Source organism: Vicugna pacos, chromosome 12 (genome assembly GCF_048564905.1).
Source record: "Vicugna pacos chromosome 12, VicPac4, whole genome shotgun sequence".
NCBI lineage: Eukaryota > Metazoa > Chordata > Mammalia > Artiodactyla > Camelidae > Vicugna > Vicugna pacos.
The window spans coordinates 41,536,028-41,562,819 of NC_132998.1; positions in this window are offsets into that span (position 1 = coordinate 41,536,028).

The window sequence follows — 26,792 nt, forward strand, 5'->3', positions numbered from 1 at the left end:
TGATAATAAATTCAATGTTCTATAGGTTAATAACTTGTCCAGTGATTAGATGCCTTTTTTGTCTTTTAACCTTTTCCTCTTTCAGGCAATAATCAATGTCTGGGGAAAAAAAAAATCAATGTAGCACTCTTAACTAAAAGATTCTAAATGAATCTGAAAATTCCCAGAGCACTTACGTGGATTTGCTTAAGAAGTGACTGTTTCATGGCAGATAAACTAAAATCATAAACTGTTGAGATAAAGGATAATATATATTAGCTTGTAAAAAGAATTGCCTTCTTTTAAATTTCATTCTATTCTGCTCCAAATCTCATACAAATAAAATAATAAACTGTTTCCTGACAAAATCCTTTTTCACAAATATTGAACTTTTAAGTAAATTATTTCTTTGGAGCTTTCAAATTTGAATGAAAAAGAAAAAAAGACAGACAAAACTCAGAAAAGAGGAAGGAAGTAAAAGAGAGGAGAGTAAGGGGGAAGAAGAAAGGAAAGTGAGAGATTGAGAGAGGGAGAGAGAGAGAGGAAAGAAAAGGAGGAAGGATGCATGGAGAGAGGAAATAAAAAGGAAAACAAAGGCATTGTCTGCAGAGGCTACTCCTGGGTAGCTGTGTAGAAGTAGGTTCTTTGAAGCACAAAGGATATTGACTGTGCAACGCCAGATGATAAGCCATGTTCTTTAGGATTCCAGCAGTTTTGTTATTGTTTGTTTCTTACACTGACTGAATAAATACATTTCCAAATGCTTGAATGCCAAGTCTCAGAAGGTAGTAAAATAGAACTGACTAATGACGGCTGGGAGAAACAAAGCCTGATTAGAAGAAATACAGAAATTCAAACAACCAACCCCTCCAAATAATTCGAACTTCATTTTTGGCAGAAACCCAAGAATTCTCAGTCCGAAAGCATAGATTCTTTGAAATAGCAAATTTGGTGGCTTACTTTTTAAACTGGCCACAAGATTTTGAAAAGCCAAGAACCTTGTTTTCTCATTTCAGAAGCAGCACTTTGAAATAACTATCCTGTGCATGGGGGGGGGGGGCTTTTAGGTAGTTATTTCTTAAAGTCCCATTTTACCCTTTTCCTACCTGTATCATCCCATTTTTGTTCTTGATTTTCCATTGGTCATCATTATAGACAAGAATGGTGTATTAAAAGCCATAGTTAAGGGTCTAGATGGAAAAATCAATAGGACACATTTTCCAAGTAAAAATCAATAATACTTAAAACAACTTTTCTTACTTAAAAGGCCAATCCTGTTGTGCTAAATAGCTAAGTTCCACTTGTGCCGTGACCTTGTTCTGTCTGACTTACCATGTCCCTTTATGTCTATATGAATGATCATCTGACCGATTAATTGTGACAATACTAGCTACTAAATAAGAATACACTAATGTGAAAGATGCTTGGATAAATGGATTAGTCAGCACACAGATTATTTTAACTGCAATGATCAGGTATGTGTTTTATTACACAATGACTACAGCTTAATCCGAAAGTAAAGTCACTGGAATTTCTTGAAACAGCAGTGTTCATTTTTGACACCAGTTAATGAAGTTAATTGTTTTGCTTGTGGCCTTTCAAAACCTTGCTCATGATCAAATTGGTTTATGATAGAAGATTAATGCTGGTTCAGAGCAGTGCTAAGTCAGTAGATGTAAGTATGACAACAAAAATAAGAGATACTATTCACTCTCTGTCACACACTGTGTTGGATGTTTCATATGAATTATTTTTCGTCTTCAAAATAGCTCTACAAGATGCAGTCTATCCTCATTTATACAGTTAAAAACCTATGGGATCTGATATATTAGGGGGTAAAACTCATAAACAGTAAGGAGCAGCATTAAGATTCAAACCCACAGGTTTATTATACCAAAACATTTTGTTTTACTCTATACTATAAATACTCCTGTGACCTATTAAATCATGGCAGAAGCATGAACTAAGGATTGAAATAACACAGAAGTAAACTACTCTGCTTATCATTTTCATAGGGAAATTATTCTTCAAGTACATTCATTTCATGGAATGTAAATAATACACAAATAGGAATTTTCTACTATGTCAAGATTACTTGCCAAATTTTCTTTTTTTCATTCTTTATGTTTTACTTTTCTTTTCCACCAATATAATTCTATGATTATGAGTAATATACACAACGACTTATGGTATACATGAGTAAATTTCCTGTGTCTCTGATTTTATGAGGCTGTTCAGATTTCTGAAAGCACTGAATTTACCAATGGTCTGGGTCTTAGTAGGTCACTAGGGGTCTTCAGGTCTCTCTGACTTGAAATGAAGGCTGGAGCTGAAGGAGCATCATATGTCTGCAGGTCATTTTTCAAGGTGATTAGACCAGGTTATTCTAGGGTGCTGGACTGTACACCAGAAATCAGACATTAGTTAGAGTTCAGATCCCCGCACTACTTATGTATGATTTTGTTATTTCTAACCTGTCAACCTCCCATTCAAACATACTTCATTAACTCACCTTGGACTGCCCTCCGTATCTTTAGTATTTATATTCATCAACTAGCATTTGTTTCCCTTTTTCAAAGTAAATTTTGTATTTTCCTAACTTTAAAGACATATAGTCTCATATGTCTTTATAATTTATAATTATTTGATTAGTAATTTCATATGTTCATACTAATATTTGCTGATTAGTTTAAGATTTTTCATTTCTTTCGCATCTCTTTTGTTATCCTTATGTTAAATCTCATTGCCTTAACTTAGATGAGAATGTATTTATTTTTAATTTTGTTTAAAATTATTTAAAATCAATTCTTAGTATTTTCTTGTATTTTACTCTTAAAAAGTTAGTTTTAATTTTATCTATTTTTTCTTATTAATTTTCATTTGGTATTTCTTTTTTTCCTCTCTTCTTATTTTTCTTTACTGTACAATTTTTGCTTTTATAATTACTGACAGTGATGATAATACAGAAAGACCCCAAATCATTAAGGGTTAGAAAGCAGGACATCCTGCCCATAAGGCTTTTCGACAACACTATTGACTTCCCCATGGGATCTTCTAACTCGTTTAAGAGTGGTTCCCCAAGAAACCTCACCCTCGGAAAGCTAGTTAATTCTACCCAGGACTGTAAATCACCATGCAGGTGTCACAGTTGATTTATTAGGATGGTGTTGCTTCCTGATAGCTGACATCATACAGTCATTGTATAAGAAATCGTTTTGAAAGTCTATTGTGTACCATGTGGATAACTATTGGATTTAGGTGCTAGAGCCCATGTGTTATAGTTTACCATAATTCAGAAAAAGAAGGTATAAAAATATATGGAATGTCCCACTGAGGATAAACTCTCCGTGTGCAACATAGACCTGAATTTGTGAAGAGAATACTTAGTACTAAACATCCTGACAGAAGACAAGTGAACGAAAGGGCATTAAGTGCTAGTGTTCTCCAGGATGCCTATCTCTAGCAGCCTTTTCTTTTCACTCTTGATGGTTATAATCCAACTCCTGCTATATTATCTAGCAACTCTCTGCTGATACCCATATATATCCCGTATATAATTGTTTTTTATATCTTTTATATATACACACACAAAAAAGACATAAACACATATATATATATTTATTGAAGTATAGTCAGTTTACAATGTTGTGTCAATTTCTGGTGTTCAGCACAATACTTCAGTTATAGAAAGTACAAAATCTATATCCCATTTTGTATCTCTCTCCTGAGCTTCAGATCTTTGTGTTCAATTACCAAGAGGACATTTCCACCTAGGTTTTTAACACCTATCTTTAATTCAGTGTGTCTACAATTTTATGTACTGACTTTCTTCCCCACCGATCTTCCTGATAAATCTCTAAGGATCATTTCTTCTTGAATTCCATATCTCAAGGAATCAATCATCCACGGTGGAATTGGAGGATTCCTTACTCCCTCTCCTACTTCATTTCCACATCCAATCTATTGTCAAATCCTGTTAAATCTACTTTGTTAATGGCTCTACAACTGTCAAAGTATTAGACTCCTTTTTCCATTCTCTTAGAATCATCACCAAAGTCTCTTACCTGGCATGTCAGTTATCACTTTATTGCCTCTCAGCTCCAAATTCATTCTGCATTACCTGATCTATGAAAATTATCTGGGGCTTTTAATGTTTTTTCAAGTAGGAATGATTTTAAGTTTTGCCAGTAGAGGGTGTTGAGTAGACATTTCTAGAAAAAAAAGAATTTTGCTTCCTTGTTCTGATATGCTAGCTTAGGTGGCTTCTTCATCACTCAATCTTGCAGTACAGAACAACCAGCATTTTCCTTGGCATACTTCCTTAGGTAGTTTTGTAGCAGTGTGCCTCAGTGAGACACGGTCAACAGCTTTCTCAGCATCTTACGTAATGTATTTCCAGCAAGTTCTACAGTACCATAGTAACTTCTCCACCATGCAATGAGTCAGAACCATGCCCTCCAACAAGTCTATGTGTCAGCCCAGGATGGAAGGTTGGGGGTGGGGGAAGGAGCTGGGTTTCTTCCTTGGGACTGTTTTTATCTTAGCCCTAGTGCTGTTTGTTTGTTTGTTTGTTTATTTATTATTTTGTTTTTGTAGATACTTCTTGCATCCACTATTCCTATATTCTTTATAATTATCTTTAAATTTTACTAGCCTATTCCCCATCATTATATCCCAGTACTGCAGTTAATACTTCTGCATATTATATTAAACTTCCCCTGTTCAAATTGCTGTGTAATTTCACTCTCCTGGTTATGTCCAGACTTTGTTGATAGCTATAATAACCTAGTCCTCCAATTTCCTTTCCTTCCCACTTTGATTTATTTTCTCCCTCCAGCTGGAAAAACCCAGTGAAGTTGATACAACTCAGTAGTTTGTATCTCTTCTCTGGCATTCTGGGAAGATTTCCACCTTACTTTGAAATCCCTGTCCTTTGCCCATGTACCTTCCATCTAGCTAATAATAGCCATGGTCACCAAACTAGGCGCTGGGATTCAACAATGAAAAGAATGAAGTCCTTGCCCTTATGAAGCTTACATTCCCATGGATAAAAAGGTCCACAAACAAATGTAGATGTATATGTTGAAGGGGAAAAAAAAAGGCTATAAAAAAAAGTGAAGCAGATTAGAGGAGGTGTGTCACTGAAAACAAGATAGGTTATACTGTGATATTAATCAAACCCCACATCTCAGAGGTTTACTACAATAAAAGTTTAATTTTAGTTAACACTGCATGTCAATCACAAGTCAGGCATAGCTCTTTTCCATGTTGTCTTCCATCGGGGGTCCAGGTTGACAGAGCAGCTTCTGTGAAGACCATTATATGCATCCAGGCAGAGGGAAATGTGATGGGAACAACAATATGAAGATGCTGAAAGCTTCTGCCTAGAAGAACACATCACTTATCTTTACATATTATTGGACAAAGCAAGCCGTGTGTTCCAACCTAAAGCCAACTGGGCAATAATTTATAAACTTCCTGGGATAGTGAGTAACTGTAAACAAAAATGCAACCTAACACAGGTGATAAGGAATATCCTTTATGAGAAAGCAATGTTTGATCAGTAAGACCTGAAAGAAGTAAAAAGGGGAGCTAAGAGGATATGTAGGGGCAGATCACTCCGTAACAGGCACAGAATGACTACTTTTATTCTTTTTGTTTCAAGTAAAAACACTCTAAGTACAGTAAAAATGAGTCTTTTAATAGTAATTCTCTTGACAGTAATTGCTGTGATATGTCATGCCATGTATAGTTAGCATGTGAAGAAAATGAATCAGGCGCATTTCCTAATAATAATTATCTTAGTGAATGATGATTCAAATAGACAAGAGGATAGGATCTTCCTTAAGTGCTTCTCTCTCTGAAACTTAATGAAAGTTTTGTGTTTTAAACAAAACATCCTCAGTGTAGGTTTCTTTGGTGAAACACTTGTTCAGATCTGATTTTGCCACCAAGAAAGTCTTATTCAAATCCTTGTCATTTAATTGATCCCTTTGTAAAATGACTTCTTCTGATTATGTAGAGCTGAAATGTATGAATCAGTATAAATTGAATCTGATATTATACAAACATTAAACTGTGTATAAATACTTAAAACAATTTATATGTGTAGCTATATAATCTCATTTTTGACACATTAATATTCCACCTTGGTTATGTGAATAAATGTGATCTTTCATTAATTTACATATTCTACCTTCCAAGCTTTTCCATGGCAGAAATTATTTTTAACAATTTATTTCTGATTTTAAAAGTAAGCTACATATTTTATAGAGTATTTTAATCCTGTATAGTTTATATAGGATTACCTGCAATCATAACAATCTACAAATCTGGGGAATTACACTTTATAGGTTATTATGTGCTCTTATTTTTATGAAAATCTTGATGCTCTTTCAGTGATAATATTTCACCATATTTTAATTTTATTTGTTGTATTAGAATTCTTCTAAGATTATGCCTTCAGTTATATTTTTCTGTATTTCTATATTTCCATTCAGTAAATGTACTAGTGTAGCGTTGTTCATAGCATTCTCATATTTTTTAATTGCTCCCATTCTGGTTACAACTGCTTTCATTCCAAATTTCATAAATTTGTTTTCTCTCTTGATTAGAATTGTCAGCAGCTTATAAATTTAATAGGTTTTAAAGAACAAAACTTTGATTTTGTTTGTCAGTCTCATAGTTACCCAGTTTGCTCTGCAATTAATTTCTGTTTTTAACTTTCTACTAATTTTCTTGTTTGTTCGTGTTTATTTCTTTTCTGTATCCTCAAGTTAGATGCTTGGAAGTGCTAGCTGAAGTCCCCAAGCCTTTTCATTGCCCCTCCCTCACTTTCACTGTTTTATCCCTTTCAATAGTATTGAGAAGGTAGTACTCTTCTACAGTCATACAGCCAATTCTTTTTATTATCAGTGATTTCAGCATAAGAGAGTAATACAAAAGTGGTACAGGGCAGGGCCAGTTACTTTCGCCCTACCTCTTATATTCCTTGAACTCAAAATTTCATCTTTTGTTTCATGCAGATTCTTTGTAGTCTTTTTCAACATTTTGATGTGTATTCCCGAATTCCCTCTTTACTTAATCTTTGCCCTCCTTTCATTCATGAATTCTCAAAATGAGAATATAGCAATTCAATTTACATGAAAAGTTGGTAGGTGGGATTATGGGATTTCTCTTTGAAGTCTCTCTCTCACTTTCTCTTTCTAAACACACACACATGCATATATATATTTTTTTCAGAATACTAAAATCAGTAGGGATTTCTGGTGCTATGTGGTTCCAAACTGGTTAAAATAGACATACTTAAAAATATTTGCAGATACTGAAATTAAAAAGAAAAAAACAAACATAATTTAAAATGTGATCCTATATCTTTACTGAAGCTCTGTTTATGTGAAAATAAATTAATGAGGAGGATGTTAATTAAACTTTCAGGTATTGAATTTGACAAGCAAAGTCATCCTTGGCTAATAGCACACTTAACCTGAGTATCAAAAGACGTACATGCTCCATTACTCCACAAAAAAACACAAGATTTCAGCCTATTCTCAACTTGTAAAGTATTTTTCACCCTCAAGTGTACTCCTGAAATGTTTTCTGAAATTGTTCTGTCAATTTTGAATTAAATCAAGGAAATCATAAAATGTAGTGAAAAATTCCAGTACACATGTCTGAAATATTCCAGTTTAGGAACACTATCTTCATGTGTCTTGTTTTAATGCTTTTTGTGAGTTAGCCAAGAATATGTTTCAGAAATACAGCATAGGGGTTTAGAAAGAAGTACAGCCACAGATTTCTTAGCATCTCAAGTCTCCAGTATCTCTTGTTTGTTGACAGCTGAATAAAGCTTCCAAATATGCAAATTAGGCATAAGCTGTTGCTTCTGTTAAAATGCTTTTATAGTTAAATATACTCACTTTCTTCATGTTGAAATAATCTTCTGACTCATTTTCAAAAGTATGTATGTCAATAAACTTGTCTGTAATATATTATGATTGACCACAAAAGGTTATTTATTATTTTTTGTTAAGACTCTAAGTACTTCTAATGATCTGCCTGATAAGATGATCTAGAATCCACATCAACGGGGCCACACTGTCCTCCTGTAGCTCTTTTCCAGATTGCTTCTATAAGCAATGGAAGGCCACCCTTGTATTTCCTTCTTTTAGCCTACTCCTGGACAGCACACAGAATGAGCTGCATAAGAGGAAAAGGCGAAGTCTGATGTTGCTTATGGTCTAATGCTGAGCTTTGCACCCAAACCATAATAGAGGAACAGAAAATATTTGTTAAGTCAATGTTGACTCTTAACCTCCTTGCATTGTTTTGTACTAAGCGTTAATTTTTTTTCATCTCCTTCTTCCCTAATTTTTTCATCCTCAGTATGCACTGAATACAGTAGTAACTACCATTGATTTAATGATGTCTCTGTGTATGTGTTGTGTATGTGCATGTATGTGTGTGTAATCACCAATCCTTACAAAGTCTATATTTCTCCAGATTTCCTTGCTAGGTTTATATATCCCCAGATACTCTTATGAGGAAACCTTCAGTGATGGCAAATGATTTCTCCCAAGTCACACAACTGTTGAGAATCAGAGCCAGAATTAAAACTCAGTTCTACTTGTCTAAGTTTTTCCACTGCCCTCTGCTTCTAAAACTTTTCAACTCAAGTACCAGCAATAACAGAGGACACTTATGTTACTTCACTGCGTAATAAAAAAAATGGCAGAGTTAGGACTTATAACCAAGCAATATGACTTTAGAATTTGTTGTTTTAACTATTTCTCCTTAAATTCAGAGGGTGAATACAAGCATGCAGAATCCTGTGAAAGTAGGTTGTTTAATGTTCTACCTATAGTACAATGAACCAAGTCACACATTCTTCCACTTCTCCTTCAGGAGCAGGTTTGAGGAATATTAGGCAAAATAAGTTTGGCTGAACAAAGTCTTGTGTTATAGAACGTGGCATTCATGTCATGAGAATGAAGTTACATTGTGGTGCATAATGGTCTGTGTGAAAGAAGGAATAAGAAAGCCTCTGTACTGAGTTCTAGAGAGGAACACTGAAGAAGAAAAGATTTAGAAGGCAAAGGATTTGCAATGTGCAGTATCTTTGGTCCCTTTATGAAATGTCTAGTGAAACCTACCTTATTCACCAGAGCTTTTGAAGTTAAATGGGGCTGGAGGGGGAAAACCCAGAAAAGCATTTAAGAACTGAGTAGTAGTATAAGATGTGTGCAGGTCGAAAGCAAAAGCCGCCAAAATGGGCACAGTTACATACTTATTACCTTTTCATATACTTAATGCAAAAGTTTACTTACTTTACATAATTTATCCTGCCTCCCTCAAAAACGTCAAGCAACTGATGATCTTAAAAGATGTTTCCTCTTTATCTGAGGGTTTTCCTATCTCCATTGCAAAACGCACCCAGAATGTGATGCAGCATTGTTAATAAGCATTCCAGAGAAACAGTCAGAGGACATATCAATATATCATTTTAAGGGTTAAAAAAATAGACACAGGGAAATAAGGTTTTGCCCCCAAATATGTAGCTAAAATGACATTTCTGGATAAGAGTTCAGGGTTCTCAATCCATGTTACTGTAGCTAAAAGAAAGGAAGCTTCCACGAAGATGCCAGGCAGGAAGATATGTAACTACAGTAATTTGAAAAGCTATCCTGTTTGATTCTGATCTCAAAATCCAAATGGAGAATTTCCTTTTCCTTTTAAACACCTGAAGTGTAGAACTAAAACCTCTTGGATTGAAATAAGATAGATAGTTTCTGGTACATAGATTATACTTATTTTATTTTAATAAATTCTGTTTTTCCACCACTTTGAAAAAGAAAACTGATTTCCATTGCTTAAAGAAAACCCTCAAACTTACTTTCCGTTAGATTTTAACCTCTACATTAGGTTTTTTCGATCTTTCTCACATCAGCCACAATTTGTAGACTTAACTCTCCTTGTCTGATGCAATCAGCATAAATGAAATGGAGAGTCAAAAGGTCAATACCTTTCTAACCCAGAAAACACTATCTCATTTTTACTTTCTCCAATTTCTCTGAAGCCATAAGTCTTTGTTCATCAGTGATTAAAAATTCAGAACCATATTGGTTTTAAAAGTATAGACATTTTCCTGTTTAATGCTCTCTAACATCAACGTTTTTCTTGGATTGTGGCAAAAATGGCAACTTAGTCTAATTTGTATGATATTAGTTTGGTTTTATTTTTTATTTAAAAACTTGCATTTTTTATTCAAACAAAATTTACCATTGTATTATAATTCAAAAAACCTGTGTGATGGGAAAGATTGCCCATTAAAATTAATAAAACATTTTCTATTTTACTGTATTAAAATATATTTGTAAATATGTTTTATACTTGCTAATATGTATACCCTGAATAGAATCTTTAAGTGTCTGAAAAAAATATTCAATTAAATATTGATAAAATCTCTGGTATGACTGCTCCTGCCAACCTAGGATTTTTATTATTGTTATAAAGGAAAAATACGCAGAAAAAGATTACAGCAGGTGATTATTCCCTAGCAGAGATACTTATTTCTCACCAATCAGTATCTTTCTTCCTTGCAGTAATAGAATGCTTCACACCTAGATTTTAGAGGTCCCATGGCTAAAGCTAAAAGACCTTCCATACTTATAGTTAGGTGCCGCCTCGTGATGAAACTCTGCTACAGGGATGTAAGTGGATGTGATGTGTGCAACTTTCATGTTATTTTCATAAAATAAAACTGCTGCTCATTTATTTTATTCTTTATTCCTTTCCACTGGCTGTGTAATGGAGACTCTCCTGTAACCACTGCCTTTGCCCACAGTGGGAAAACTCTTCTTGAGGAGGGAGGTTGCTGCCAACTCAATTCCCCAGGTGAAGAGGAAGTAGCACTGCCGTTGATGACTTGCCTACCTGGCAAATTGTGTGACAGAGAAACAAACTTCTCCATCACTTAAGGTGCATACACTAAACACTCAGTATTACAAATGAAAATGGTCATATTGCAAATGATGAAGTTAAGTTTTACAATATTCTTTTGTCTCTAAAATAATTCTGTACATTCTGCAAGCAAAATATCAGTGAACTTCTACTTAAAATGTCAACAGTCATAAGCAACAATTCATATATATAACCTTTAACTCTCTAGAAAAGGGTAGTTAGTTGGGAGTACTCAAAAATGACATAAACTCAGGTTATCTTTGTTAATGCAATATTATAATATTATAAAATGTTAGCTATCCATTCAAATGAATATAAGTAAGATTAGGAATATATTATAAAATGAGGAATATAAAGGAATTAATTACAAGAAATACAATGTTGGCCACAGTATACGGGTAAGCTTGCAGTCTCTCCATCTCTTTGTGAGGCTTTAAGTCCTTTCATCTCATCTTTATGTATGTTTGTTCAATTTTTTCTCTTTGAAGACTGGTTTCTTATGGTGTTTCATTTTTGTTTTCCAAAATTTTTACTTAATTGGTCATTGTTTTAGCCATCATGGGTACCAACAAAACTGCCAGTAGTATGACACTCAGTACTGATTTCCACATCTGACTGCTTCATTCTCCATCAGCATTACAAACTCCAGGAAGAAAAACAAATGTCCAGACTGAATCAAGTGTTCATTCCAAGGCTTCTCAATCCTTTCCCTTGTCTAAAACTATATAGGAGGTTCAGTGTGTGTATTCTGTCCAGGGAGAGAGCAGTTGGAATCTCCAGTGAGAAACTAGAAAAAAAAAATCATATGGGATACAGGCATTTTTTTAGTTAACTTTTAGTGTAAAATGAATGTCTTTAGGACAAAGGAGTACATACATGGGTTTAATTACTTCTATCCACAATCATTATTAAAGAATTAGGTTTGCGTTTCTCCAATATTCGTTATCATTGTACTAATTATAATCACCTGAAACTTGAAAGAGACTGGAGGAAGAGGTAGTAGTTACTATGAAGGTGAACACTGCAATAGTTTGCAAAAAAGTACTTATTAAGGAGTTCCAACTATCTGAACATATTTAAATAATAATCATGTATGTCTTAAAACAACTATCCTGGCTTGACCTTTCTGATAAGCTCATCTTCACCCATTTTTACCCAATCATTAAGTCACAATCTCAAACAGATTTTTTTTTTTAGAATTTTACTTGATTTACTGTATCGACTTAAAAAAAAAAACCTTAACATATTTTCTTTAATTCATATCATTCTTCTCATATGAGCCTAAATCACTCAGCTTTTATGCTGTCCCATAATTAAACACTTACCTACTCATTAATCTAAATGAAATCTGTGACTTTATTTAACACCTATTTACCATCTAAGAAAAAGTGGGATCATTAAACAAAGTTTCTAGTTGCTGGGCTCCAAACTTGCTCTTGTAGGACTATTTTTTTTTTTTTACAATAGTATACATCCTGTGGGGAGGGAAATAAATCATCAGATAATATTACGTATTTTTTTCTTCTCATAGTTATTGTATCTACTTGTAAGTATTAAGCAAGCCCATACATGAGATGAATTTTAAATTGTCAATTAAAAATGTTATTCCAAAATATAATAGAGTTAGGTATTATATGAATCTTTGAAATTAAACAATTTCATGAGGACATTAGTGACTGAAGCTTAACTGTGGATTTCTTTTTTTAATTGTTTGACTTGCTTAGTATGTGCCTATATGTGATGTTTAGCTGTTTGTTGATACCAGATCTATCTATGATTGTTTAGATAAATAGATGTACAATTAGATGAATTCTGGTCTCAATTACCTTAACATTTCCTTTGCTTAATATACCATGAAGAAGAATCTGGTGTTTCCTCAATAGATCGTAGTAATATATATGGGTTGGGACTTTTTTCTAAGGTAGATAGCACACAAAATATATTACCCCTTAACACATCTTAATATTCCATATAATTAGAATGTTAAATGCCACCAACTACACTTTATAAATTACAGCTAATGCACATCTCACCAAAGAGTTGCTCACCTGCAGAGAAGCCATCATATTTAAAGCCCATTTCCAAGTCTTCTTATGCCCTCAAGGATACGAGGCTAAAGTAATGATACTATTGGAACTGCACATAATCAGCTCCTATAAAAACATGTAGTCCTGATTCCAGTTATGTTAATTCATTGCAGCAGGACTGTACATTTCAATCACCAGAAGGTTCAGTACCTTTCGGAAGCCCCTTGGCAGCACACAGGCAGGCCCCATGAAAGTATTTAGCAAATCCTTTTGTGAAGCATGAGGGGTTTAAAGCAGTAATAAACCAATTCCTTTACATTGATAAATTCCTCTTAAGTCAATGAGGGCTTTGAGGGACTGAAGACTGAGGATTTTTCTTCCCCAGTTCACTCTTCAGAAGAATCTCAGATGATGTATAATAATACAGACATCCATTTTCAACGTCTGGAGCCACTGGAGGGCAAGAGGATCATAATTCACAGTGAAACAACAGTTTAAATCAGAGCAGCCCAATTTCAGTCCCTTAGAAATGCTAGTGGTCCTTTTTCCACAGCATTTTGTATTTAAATGTGTCACTGCTGCATTTCTGTACACTTAATAGAGCATTCGAGACACATTTGTTGTGGTGTTACGGAAAGCAGTACATGCAATGTTTTTGCTTTATTGGTGAAGCTCCTTTTGTAATAAAAAGGTTGATTTTTAAGTCCACAGCAGAGTCTGTAGCATAAAATTCTGCTGAAGCAGAAGTACAATTACATTGGACGCCCCCAAAAAATAAACTTGGTAGAAATATAAGCTTAGTCTGAGTATTAACATGCTTTCTGACATAATTTTGTTGCAGAGGTAAGTGGAGAATTTACTCAATTTTTTTTTCTTTTTCCAAACACAAAGCCATTTATTAGTGGCTAACATACCCAATGTTGTCAGAGAAATATATTCTGAGGAGAGCAGCTATTATAAAATATAGAATGCCATGAAAAAGTATATTAAAGTTTATAACTCCAAAAGCATGACTTAATTAAGAATTGTAGTCTGCAGCAGTTATGTAGCAAACCTTGACTTTTTTCAATTTTCCAGACTGATGATGCATTGCAGGAGAGAAAGTCTGGCAAGGGTTGTCCTGCTGACTTTGAAATTCTTACAGCATTGTCAGTATTTTAAAATATTTTTAATTTCCCAATTTTGAAAAATAGTATAGTGTTAAAATACATGATCCACAATATATTAGGTAGAAGTTTTGATGTGTGTAAATTATCAACACCCTTAGATGTATTATAAATCTGTTGCTCTATTGTAGGACCTTTTGTTCAGTGTTTTAAAAGAATCTATAAATAATGACCCTTATATTTAAATGACATCAGATTTCCAGTTAAATATCACTACTTCCTTTAGTCTGGTTCTTGGTCAAGGATAAGCTTAAAGATATCCAATTTAATTTTATGTTCAAAGTACATGTTCTTGGGTGGGTTCACAACGTCTACATGCTTTGCTCTCTTCTAAAGGAAAAGTGATGTATAGCGTATATATCTGCACCCATATAGCATATGTAAATCTGTATCTGAACACCCACACATATTCTATTGAGATTTTAGATTTTGTCCAATATTGCATAAATCAATTTAAAATAATTATCTAAACTCTAAATAAAGTGGTTGAGTTCAAAATATGTCTTATAAACACCCATTACATAAAAGATTTTCTGTTAATAACTAGAAATAAAATGCTCAATGATGTTTGCCCCTCCCATCAAGACCTTAGAGCTTACTGAGTAAACAGAATCTCTACATAGATTATTTCAAGAAAGTAAAAAACTAATATAATAAAGGTAATTCCTGAGTGTTGGGGACACTCAAAGCAGTCTGCAATATAGTTTTCTCGAGGAAATAACTCTCTTGTTGCCTCTCAAAAGATGCTTAGATATAAATATTAGAAACATGAAGAGCAAGTAGGTATTTAGAAAAGGCCACCTAATAGAAATCAGTTGTTTTTATTGTCATAAAACTGAAAATTGAAAAAGTTACATCTGTTAATTTCCTGTAAAAGTATAGCAAGACTTACCATAGAAGGCCCCCCCAAAGCCATTGTAATGCATTAAAAAACAAAAAGCACTCAGTGAAATCAAGGACTACACATTTATGAGTATACACAGGGGAAAAAAATAACTAAATTTAAGGAATATCTGATATTTTTACAACTTGTAATTTATCTACCCTTTATCTAGTAAAATAGTGTTTATTGTTCTTGGTAGCCATATGTATTACGTGGGGACAGTAACTCAACTCAAATTGTAACACGTGAAGATAATCAGTGCATCTTATAGTCAATTAAACTCAAGTAGAATTGTATAGGAATCCTAGAAAATACACTCTTAAACGCAGGCACAGAGTTAATTTAAAATTACAGAACTGAGACAGAATTTAAAATGGCAGAACTGAGAAAAGAGAAAAATCAGTTCCCAATGATCAGTATCATTTAAAACCTTGATAAATTTGCATAAAAACCTAGTTGTCTCTGGATTTATAAATTTTGTAAAGCAAAAAATTCGCTGGTTCCTTGAGAGAGTGTGGTTTAAGTTTGACTTGGTTTTAATTTTAAAATATCCTACTGATGATACATGAAATAATCAAAGAAGTATCAGTTTTTGCTGCACAAAAAACATCCAAAATTTAATACTTGAGAAAAATTTGTTATTCTTGATGATTCTCTGGGTGACTGGATAGTTTATCTCTGTTCTCACCTGTGCTTACTTGTGGCCACAAACTCCTGGTGAGGCAGCAAGGACCAGTCTCAGCTGGCACAGTTGGGAAGCCTGGGTCAGCTGGCATGTTTTTCTACACGTCTCTCATCTTTCATAAAGCTAGTTCATGCTTAATCACACCATTGTCCCAGGGTTGTCAAGAGCAAAAGAGAGCAAGCCTCAACGAGCAAGTGTTTTGAAAAGATTTGCTTGTGTCACCTTGGCTAAATTCCCACTGACCAAACAAATCTGCATGGTCAAGTCCAGATTTGAGGGGTAGAGATACACACTTCACCTCTTGATTGCAGAAGTTGCAAAGTCATAGTGCAAAGAGTGTAAATACAGGGATGGAAAAAATATGTAATCATTTTTGCAATCTAGTTTAGTGGGTTTTAGGGTAAATAACAGAGTGAAAAAGAGAAAATATTTGCAGAAGGTAGAAGAATGTAGAATATAAAATGGCCAGGACTGCACAAAATGTGTCATTAGATCGACTCACAACATTAAATAGAAATGAGATGCATTTATTGGTATCATATAAGAGTTCCTTTTTTTCAAGAGTATTTGTGGTCTGTTTATACTACCTTGAGTGACTGATTAGTATTCAGATTGGCTTATAATAGTTGTTGATGGAATTTTGAGATCTCATAGAAAGTAAGTTTCACAGCCGTGTTTTCATATTTATAAGTAGATGTCCAACATTACCCACCTTCTTCCCATAACTCTTATAATCTGGAATATAGTACATGCCAACGAATCTTTATTGAGTAAATTAGGTGAATTTTTATTGCAGGTAATATGCAAGAACACCAAAATAGGAATTTATTCAGATAAAACCCCACTTACTCTGATTTTTAACCATAGCCATTTACTATTTTTCTTGCCAATGCTGCTTGCCAAGGCTAATAGATTTTGGTTGATTTTTGCCCACTCTCATTTTTTTTTCTTACTTAGTCATAATCATAATAATCTTGATGGAATTTTCCCTGTTTTCTCAATTATTTCGCAGGAAAACCCTAGGAAAAATGCTGCAGTCAATCAAAAGAAATACTTTTTTTCCTTTTCAATCTTGCCTCTAAACTAACCTCATGAGGCTTCAGAAGTTACTGTTATCCATGTAGTAGTTCTAAGTGCAACTGATTGGGTCATAACTGAATATATGTAGAGAAAAACAGGAATCCTTTTCTTTTGGGAAATTCTGATAATTGCAGAATAGTGCCAGCGAGCCTGTTAAGCATAGGTATTATCTATTTTGAGTAGGAAAAAATAACTAGAATCTCACTGAACAGTATTGTTTTGAACTTTCTAATATGGTTACATTTCACTTTTGAAAATAAGTGTAAAAGGTCACTGCTATCAAGAAGAGTGAAATGTAGAAAGTATCTGCTATATAGATTTGGTGTAGGATCATAAAATATTGAATTCTAAAATTTAAAAACAGATTTATGAGAGAGATACTTCCATGTAATTTCACAGCCCTGAATACCTTAAAATCTTGCTGAGCTTTTTAAGTTTGCAGATTTAAGGAGGTATAGAGGATGGGAATAGAAATTAGGAATGGAAATTATTACTAAGGGTTCATTTCATTGCTTGCTGAATATTGTTCATTGTCTGAAAATGCCCTGACACAGGTGACTGATTTTCACCACAGAGAATTTTCTCAATAATAGTCCCATGTTACGTTGAAATAATTTGAACTTCATAATTCCAAAAACATTAATGAGAAAAATATATTTAATGTTGCTTATAATTTTACATTCAGACATTATGTAAGTAATACATGAGTGATCTGAGTAAAATAAAAATTTAGTATTTCAGTTGTAAATAGCCTCTGTATCCCCCATCTCAGGCTAGTACACAGAAGTAAGCACTGCTAAAGATAGTGTTTGATCCATTAGATTTTTTTCTTTGTATTTTTAAATAATAAATATCTCTACTTGCTATATCATGTATGTAATATATTCTTAAGCTATGACTATATGGTCTATTAATATCATGTATTCTATAAATGATTTATGGATATGATTTTGGTGATTATTTACATATATAGGATCATATGTGTATATTATCTTATGACTTGCATTTTATAAAATATTTATGTTGTGATACAACACACAGGGAATGCAGAAATCACAACTGGTCAGCTTAGTGATTGTATAACCACCACCCAACTCAAGATACAGACCATGACTAGCCCATGCGAATTTCCCACCTGTGCTCCCTTCTTTGTAAACCTAATCTCAGATCAGGGTTTCTAACACCACAGGTTAGATTTGCATGCACTTTCAATTAAACTGAAAAATTTGGGTCTACTTGCATTCATAGACATCGTATAAACGTGATTAACCTCATTTTGTATGCCATTCATTCATTTCATTGATGATAAAGGTGTAACATAATCTGTTCATTGTACAATTGATGAACTTTGGGTTGTAAGAATGCTAGTACGAACATTCTCACATATGTTTTGTAGTACACATAGGCTTGCATTTTGCTGGCTGATGTTTGTGAGTAGGGTTACAGCATATGCATATGTCTATCTTTAGTAGATAATGACTAAGAGGTTTCCAAAGCTGTAGTATCAATTTGAACTTCCTTTAGTAATATAGGAGGTAGGCTAGTGTTTTACATTGTTACCAACATTTGATATTGCTATCCTCTTTAACTCTACTCATTCTGAGCTATATATAATAGTACATAGTTCTGGTTTTCATTTTGATTTCCTAATTAGAAATGAGCACTTTCTAATGAGGTTGAGCTCTTAAAAATATATTTATTGGCCATTGGCGTATCCTTTTCTTGAGAATTCCTGTTCAGTCCTTGTACTGCATTATAATAAGGTTATGTATTTATTATTATTGATTTGTGGGAACTTTATTGTACTATGAATATAAACCTTTCGTTGGCTGTGAGTGTTGTCTTCCATTTTGAAGGTTATTTTTCCATTCACACATGGTTTCTTTCGATTAACAGACATCTTAACTGTAATGTAGTTAAAGTAATTGTTCTGTTTGTTGTCATTCTCTAATCCAAGCTTGTAAACATGACTTTTAAAAAATAACCTACAATTTGAATTATCATTTACATTTAACATTAAAATTCACATATAATTTATTTAATTTTATTACTTTTTAGATAAAATTTATATAACAAAATTACCTTTGAAAGTGTACAATTCAGTGATTTTTAGTATATTCACAGAGTTGTACAACGATCACATTATCTAATTCCAGAATATTTTTCATCAACCCAAAATGAAATCAGGTATCCATTAGCAGTCACTCCTAATTTCCTCCTCCTACCAAGCCTCTTACATCACTAAATTACTGCCTGTCTCTGTTGATTTGTCTATTCTGGGCATTTCATATAAATAGAGTCGTACAGTAATTGGCCTTTTGTATCTGGTTTCTTTCATTTAGTATAATGATTTCAAAGTTCTTCTATGTTGTACTGTCTCCATATGAATTCTTTTTGTGGCAGTATTACTCCATTGTGTGGGCATACTACATCTTGTTTATTCGTCAATTAATGAACATTGTGCTTTTTACCTTTGGCTATTATGAATAATGTGGCTATAAACATTCTTGTGTAAGTTTTGTGTTTAGATATGTTTTCAATTTTCTCAGGAATCTACTTGGGAGTAGAATTGCTGAGTCATCTGATAACATTACACTGAACTTTCTGAAGACTGCTAAAGCATTTTTCAAAGCTACTGCATCATTTTACATACCTAGCAGCAATGTATGAAGGTCCTAATTTCTCCATTTCCTCACCAACATATTATTTTCTTTCTGATTACAGCCAATCTAGTGGGTGTATTGTATCCCATAGAGAGAGACAGATGTCTAGATATACTACACATACATTTAAAAACATTAAAAAATGCTCAGTGTTGTGAAACCAACAGTGATGTGATGAGCAGCGTAATCTAAGATGAAAAGGGAAAGAAAGAAAAAAATGAAAACATGAGGTTGAATATAAAAAGAGTTTGAATGATATCCCTATTGCCAAATTTGTAGTAACTGGCCTAACTAGGTCTCCTGACTCCTTTAAAGTATCCTGCAGCAACACTATTAATTTCAACTTAACTTGTAAAATCCCCTGTCTTCGGGGAAATGCTAGAGATTGCAACCCTTAATTCACCAACACTCAGAATACTATTTAAAACATGCAAAATATTTCCAAAGAAATATGACCATATACAGAACCACTGGCAAATCTTCTTACCCATGTATTATTTAAACTATTAATTTCTCCTTATTTAAATATTAACACCTCCATTACTAACCAGGGGTATCTTTGAGTTACCAATTCTTTTTTTGTGAGAGTTATACATTTTGCTTTTACCAGACATTTTCTGCTGATTTGCTGATTACTTGTCTATCTTCCTGACTTTATCATAGCAATTCTATTTCCAGCTAAGCATAGTTGCCTGTAGAGCTTTGTGATTCTTCTTTGTTCCGTTTCTTCAGTCAGCCAGAGGAAAGCAATCAAAATCAGCGCTGTCATTCTCTCTCCTCATGCATTTCTAGCAGAGATTAATGCTTCACCTTATGAGTCTTGAAACTTGAGTGTTGTAGGCAGTTTGAGATAACTTTCCATTTATTTTAGACCTTCTAACTCTAATCAGTTTGTTGTGTTTCTATTTAAGCTTTATTCAATCAAAATACCTCCAGTGTCTATTTCTATATTTAGTTACCCTGTAGTGGGTTTAACTTGAGAATAAATGGTAAGCAGTGGTTATTAAAACCAGTTCTGCTTACTATGTATCCTAAAACTGCTTTTTACAAAGTAGATGCTCAATTAGTATCTTAACAGAACAAATACAATGAATGGTCAAAAATAAAATCTCAAAGTGGAGAAAGTTTAATATCTACTTGCCTCTAATTAAACCAAATCACCCATTTTAGTATCATTTTTAAAATTCTGACACTTCTCAGCCACTTGTATCTACTCAGGGACTCCTGTAACCACCAAAATCAAACACTTCATCTATATGCTATATACATATTAACTGGCTTAAGAATAATAATCTACCAAAATTTTACCTGACAAGTTAAATATTGACCTATAAAATGTGACTTTCATAGGATTTTTCAGTGTAAAACAGAATTATGTAACTTTTTCCACACCTAAAGTGGAGGCAGGTAACATAGAAAAGAGTTGAAAAGAGTTGGATATATGTCAATCAAAAGTATCTTATACAATGGTTAAAACCTTGGAGAATCATCTGTGAGGAGGGCAGTGAGGTGCTGTAATTGGTGACCACCTACTAGACTTATGACTATCGTAGGTGGACGAATGGTTTTCTGACAGCAAGGGAGTAAAAGTAATCTTATTAGAAGTTTGGGAAAGAGAGTGGCTTCTAGGCAGATAAAAAAATAAATTTGTCTACTAAATGTAATTCAGTTATAAAAAGCATGAAATTTCAATAGGTTCATTCCAGATTTCATTTGTATATTTGTAGACATTGCCTTAGACAATTAATTGTTCTAGGACCTGGCAAACAAATATAACTAAAATTTGAGCAAAGTCGCAAAGGATATTAAAACACAGAGATGGTCTTTTCTTTTTTAGTTGTATTGCAGAGGAAATTCAAACGCCATTTTGTCTTTACATGATTAGATATGTAATAATTTTCCATGATGTGGCTTCAAGGATACCTATTGTAATCAACTGGTGCCAGGTGATTTAGATTGAATGAAAGTATTATGAAATGTACTCAAATACATTGACAATATATGAATTCTTAATTCATTAAAAATAATTTTGAATCTGATGGAAGCTCAAGAGACAGTAGAATTGGCTGACAGTTATATAACGATTCAAAGGCTTGAATAACAAAAGAGAAAAAAGGAGATTATTTAGGTTGGAGTTGCTAGAGACATCTAGTAATTTATTTTTACTTTTTGGACTATGTCAATCAATGCTTCCTGGGTCTAATAGGATTTTAGAAAATCCCAATGTATATTTATGACTATTTGGGGAAACCCTCTTACTCATCTCATGCTGTAATAACAGAAATCCCATAGACATACTACCTTAAATAACAGAGAATTATTTCTTATAGTTCTGGAGGCTGGAAAGTACAAAATCAAGGTGCTAGTCAGTTTGGTTCCTGTTGAGTGTGTTCTTCCTGGCTTGCAGGTGGCTGGCTGCCTTCTTTCCATGTGCTCACATGGCCTTTCCTCACTGCTAGAGAAAAAGTGCAAGCTTTTGGCATTTCTTCATCTAAGGGCATTAATCCCATCATGAGGATCCCACCTTCATGACCTCATCTAATCTTAATTATCTCCTAAAGGCCTCATCTCTAAATGCCATCACACTGGGGGTTAGTGCTTTAACTTACGAATTTCCTTAGGAAAACAACATTCAGTCCACAACAGGGACCCTGTGTGTGCTAACATCACTTTGAGGGATATGAACAAGTGTCATGCGTGGTATCAGAAAGCTTTTTTGTAAGGAAGCTGATGATCATCAAAGCTCTCCAACTGAATTGAATGGGCATTTTCAGGAAGATACTGAGGCCATGAAACAAGAGGCTATCATATTCCTTAAGGGCCCATTGCCATTTCCTCCTGATATTTAATTCCTGCCATAGTTTATGCAGCCATTCCCTGCATTTGATTCTTTGTCAAATTCAAAACAAAACGTAGGTGGTTTATAGATAGAAATAATAAGATGATCAATGAAAAAAGGGACAAAAACCTGTTGAACAAAGAAAGTAACTCTACTTAAAAGGTCAGACTGGATGCTGTGTGTCTGGCTATGTTTGCTCTGTTCACTGAAACTAATCACCCACAAATGGTACAACTTTTTGGTCACTTAGGAAAAGAAGTAATTGAACACAGAAAGAAGGGATCATCCAAAGTCCTATAATGCAGAGACAGGAGTTATGAACGTTTTTGTAGTCCTATCAGACCAAGATGTATGTAGACAATGTGGGTGAGATCTGTCTACTTCTAAGGGAGATGTGCTAATGATCTACGTAGTTTTGGTAGGTTCTGAGTTAATATAATTTATGGGAAAAACATTTATTAGAATTTAAAAATCATTGATCAGATGATTACAGGAAATAAAATCTGGGTGTCATTTTAACTGGCTTGGGAATCTCAACAAATTATATCAAATATATTTGAAACGTAAGCAGTGGGAAGGAAAAAACTGTCATGAAGCAGTTAGGTAGATTCTCTATTTCAGAAATTGAGTTCCGTGATGAGAAAAGCTTTGTAAATCTGGTCTAATTATAACTTCAAATTTCAGGGCTATTTGGCTAGAATTCACACATTAAGATAATCCTGGTTATTCACTTTAGAAGAGGTTCTCATTATGTTAACAGAAGTGAAATCAAAATTGTATCCTATCCTAGAATTGTATGAAATCCTAGAATACCAAGCTAAAAAAAATATGAAAAAGATATGGAGTTTGGAGTTTTGAAAATATAAAAAGAAAATATAGCTTACAATATAGCTTCCTCGCAGTTTTAGTAGCCTGAATAAATATTTCTGTTCAATATTCAATTAGTAGGAATGATCCAGATTGAAGAAGATCAGAGGCTAATGCCCATGGGCTATTAGCAGCCTGTAATTAATAGATGCTACTTTGCAACTCATTTCTTTACAGAACTGGTCTTTTATAATCAGTCAGTGGTTATGACCCCAGAAATATTTTGAAAAGTGGTCACTGAAACTTGGTCTCTTGTGTATAATCCTCTTTCTGCCTGGTATAGGGATCAAAAAAGAGACTATTTCTGGAAAGGAAATATATTTAATAATGACCAAATCTTGGTATAAGCAAATCATTTAAACGTTGAACTTTACTGATAGTGGTATAGTTATAGATGTATTCTAAGACACGATGAATGCTTGTGAAATATTTTATTAATGTTGACTGTGTAACTGATTTGCATTGATAACTTGAAATGATAAACCCTAGCTTCCCAAAATATAGAAAACAACTGTCCAAGTTACACGTGATTGAAGATAAAGTCACAAATCAGCAAATCAATCTACTTGCCAGAAGCAATACATGGTCTTACAAAAAGGTGACAAACAAATTATTCAGTTGATTAAACAGTACGAAATATTCTTTCAGAAAGAATGGAAAACTGTAGTTTCTTTACCTCATACTGTTTTTCTCAATCTAATTATCCCATTGGACATTCCGTGGAGGTGTTAACATGGTAATAAAAAATGTTTGAGATGTTATCAGAGATATTGTCATTATTGTACAGGCTTATAAAGAAAAAAGCCAATGAGTTAATAGGGTAATCATAGGAAATTGCTGGCCAAGAGATGTATTGGATTTCAGGGAAACATGAGACTTAATCCTAAGTATGAAGGAACCTCAGGGAAAACTACTGCAGTCACCTGCAGGCTAAACTAGCCTAAAATACCTGTTTAGAGTGGTAAGAGTCCTTGTACAGACAAGTTATGTGCTGGTAAATGTGATGGATGTGAACATTCCTTGAGAAAGGTATATTCAAATTATATTATTGTACCTGATGTATAACTGCACGGACTGAGCAGGCTGACATTAGCTGGAATTGCTCTGTGCCCTCTCCTATCTGGGAGTAGCCACAGGGTTTTAACCCTCTTTTTCCAGTCCACTGGTCAAAAGACTGGGTCTTCACCTTTATGAACTTATAAAATCGACATTTCACTTCTAGGGAATGGGAAAAATGGAGAATGACATCATGAGCTGGGAATGTGCCATTGTATTCAACTATGCTGTACAGTCTCCCTGTTCATAAGGATAAATTGTCCTACGTTTTCCCCTTGTTAAAGACACTAATTTAGCTCGCAGTTGGTATCTGTTCATTTTATCATCACCTTTGTGATAACAGTTTAGACATATAAAGAGAGAGAGCCAGAGACCACTGGCCCAGAAAGCGGGAGACTTTTCGAAAGAAGACTGTAAGGAAATGTATAAGGCAGCCTAATAGTTGAAGCAACTGAATTCATAAAGCAATCAGGCGTATGATACAGAGTAGAAAATTTTACTAGATAACAACAGCACTAGAGTTAGAATTATTGTGAACATGCCTTTGCCAACCAAGATTATAAACTTTTACTTGTATTAGTTAATTTAATCCTCATGTGTGAGACATGCTGTAAGGTGAACCCTCAGTGAGTCATACGTTTACATATCTCCTTTGTTTTGTGGTGGGCAGAACCTGTGACTTGCTGCAAGCCAGTAGCATATGGGGAAAATAACGGGACACTTACTTCTGTGATTATTTTAGCTTGGATAAGAGTCCATCTGTGCAGACAGGAATAAGAGATCCTCCAGCTGGCCCTGAAGAAGTAAATTGTCATATTGTCAGAGGGCCTGTGAGAGAGACTAGGCGAGGGCTTCCTGCAAGCAATTGCAGGAGGCTTCCAGTAGCTGAGAGCAGTTCTGGGATGGAAGTCAGCAAGAAAACCAGGAGAATCTCATTCTCACAAACACAAGGCAGTGAATTCAGCTAACAATTGCATGAGGTTTAAAGAGGACATCAATCTCCAGAAAGGAATGCAGCCTGGCCAAAATCGATGGCAGCCTCTGGGAACCTAAGAGTTAATGTCCAGCCTTCTGACTGACAGAAACTACCAGATAACAAATACATGTTGTTTGAATCTGCTAAATTTTCAGTAATTTATTATGAAACAATAAATGATTAATATATTTTAAAAGAATAACAGGAATTCAGTACTATTATTTCTTATTCCATATTATCACTGAAGTATAGAGAGATTAAATAACTTCATCAAGTTTACACAGCTAGTAAGTGATGGAACTAGGATCTGAACCCACATAACATCTAGTACAAAGAAAAGTTGAGAATGGATGTCTATAATCTTGACTTTACACATAGAAAACTAGAAAATTCACTGTTAACCAAAAATGCCGTTAGGCTACAAATTGGATATGTCCTCTAAATGACTGTGAATCTATTACCTGATTCTCAATACAGCTAGTGGGACTATATCCTATTTTTTATATCTCGTATATACATACAATAACTCCATTTAATTAGTTTAACCAGAAATACTTTTCTTCCTCTGTTGTTTTTTTTTTTCCTTCACCTCAGTGTGTTAGGAACATCTATGGGAAGGTCCATTTATATTTTGCCTACTACCCATTACAACAGTAAGAAATGCCTTGGATAAAGTGGAGGAATTCACACATTATATATGGAATTACAGGACATTTTAGTGATCTGGGAATTTCATTTTACCCCTAAGCTTCTAAGGTATACTCTGAGTATTATGGCTGAACAACACAATATGATTTAATTTTCAGGTCTAGTTTACCCATGGAGTTTTAGGTAAAGCTAACATCTTAAGCACAGTAACAGTAAAACCAAATTACTTCAGATTTAAATACCCATCTAACACTTTTTGAATGCAACTAAACTGACACATTATTCTATAATCACAAAGCTAAAATCTTGAAAGGGATTTTGCGTTAATTTACTATATCTAATTATAATTGAGATTACTGGCAGTTTTATTGCATCCTAAAGGGGAAAATTCAGAGTAAATTGCATTACGTTCTTAATAACAAGTATTTGAGAGAATTGTTTTCACAGTGTCTTGCTATTCACTTCAAACTGTGCCACCGACTTTCAGATTTAGAAGGTGCTGAGAGAATAATATTTAAGTATTCCTACAAGTATAAAAAGGAAAGGCAGTTCCTGTGGTTAATTTTTAAATCATCTATGATGCTTGAAATGACTGGAAACAAAGAGAGAGCGCATACAGCCTAATTATGTATCTTAAAAGTAGCTAATATTAAAATATTTTTATGGTCATAGAATTAAAATATTTAAAAAGACAAAATGGGTGAGAAGGGCAATAATATGATTCATTGCCAACATTCTATTATGTCTTTAGCCCTCTTAGCTAGAAACCTGCAAAAATTAATTATTTTTAAAGACATTTATTACCTTCTATTATAGTCATACATGACAGAATATAAAATAATTCACTTCATAAACTATGATGTGTAATGAACTATCCCTTTAAAGCTTATCAATAAATGTTTGGTATGTATGTATAAAATAGGAAAATGCATTTATTGTATGCAGTAAGACAATAAGACACAAT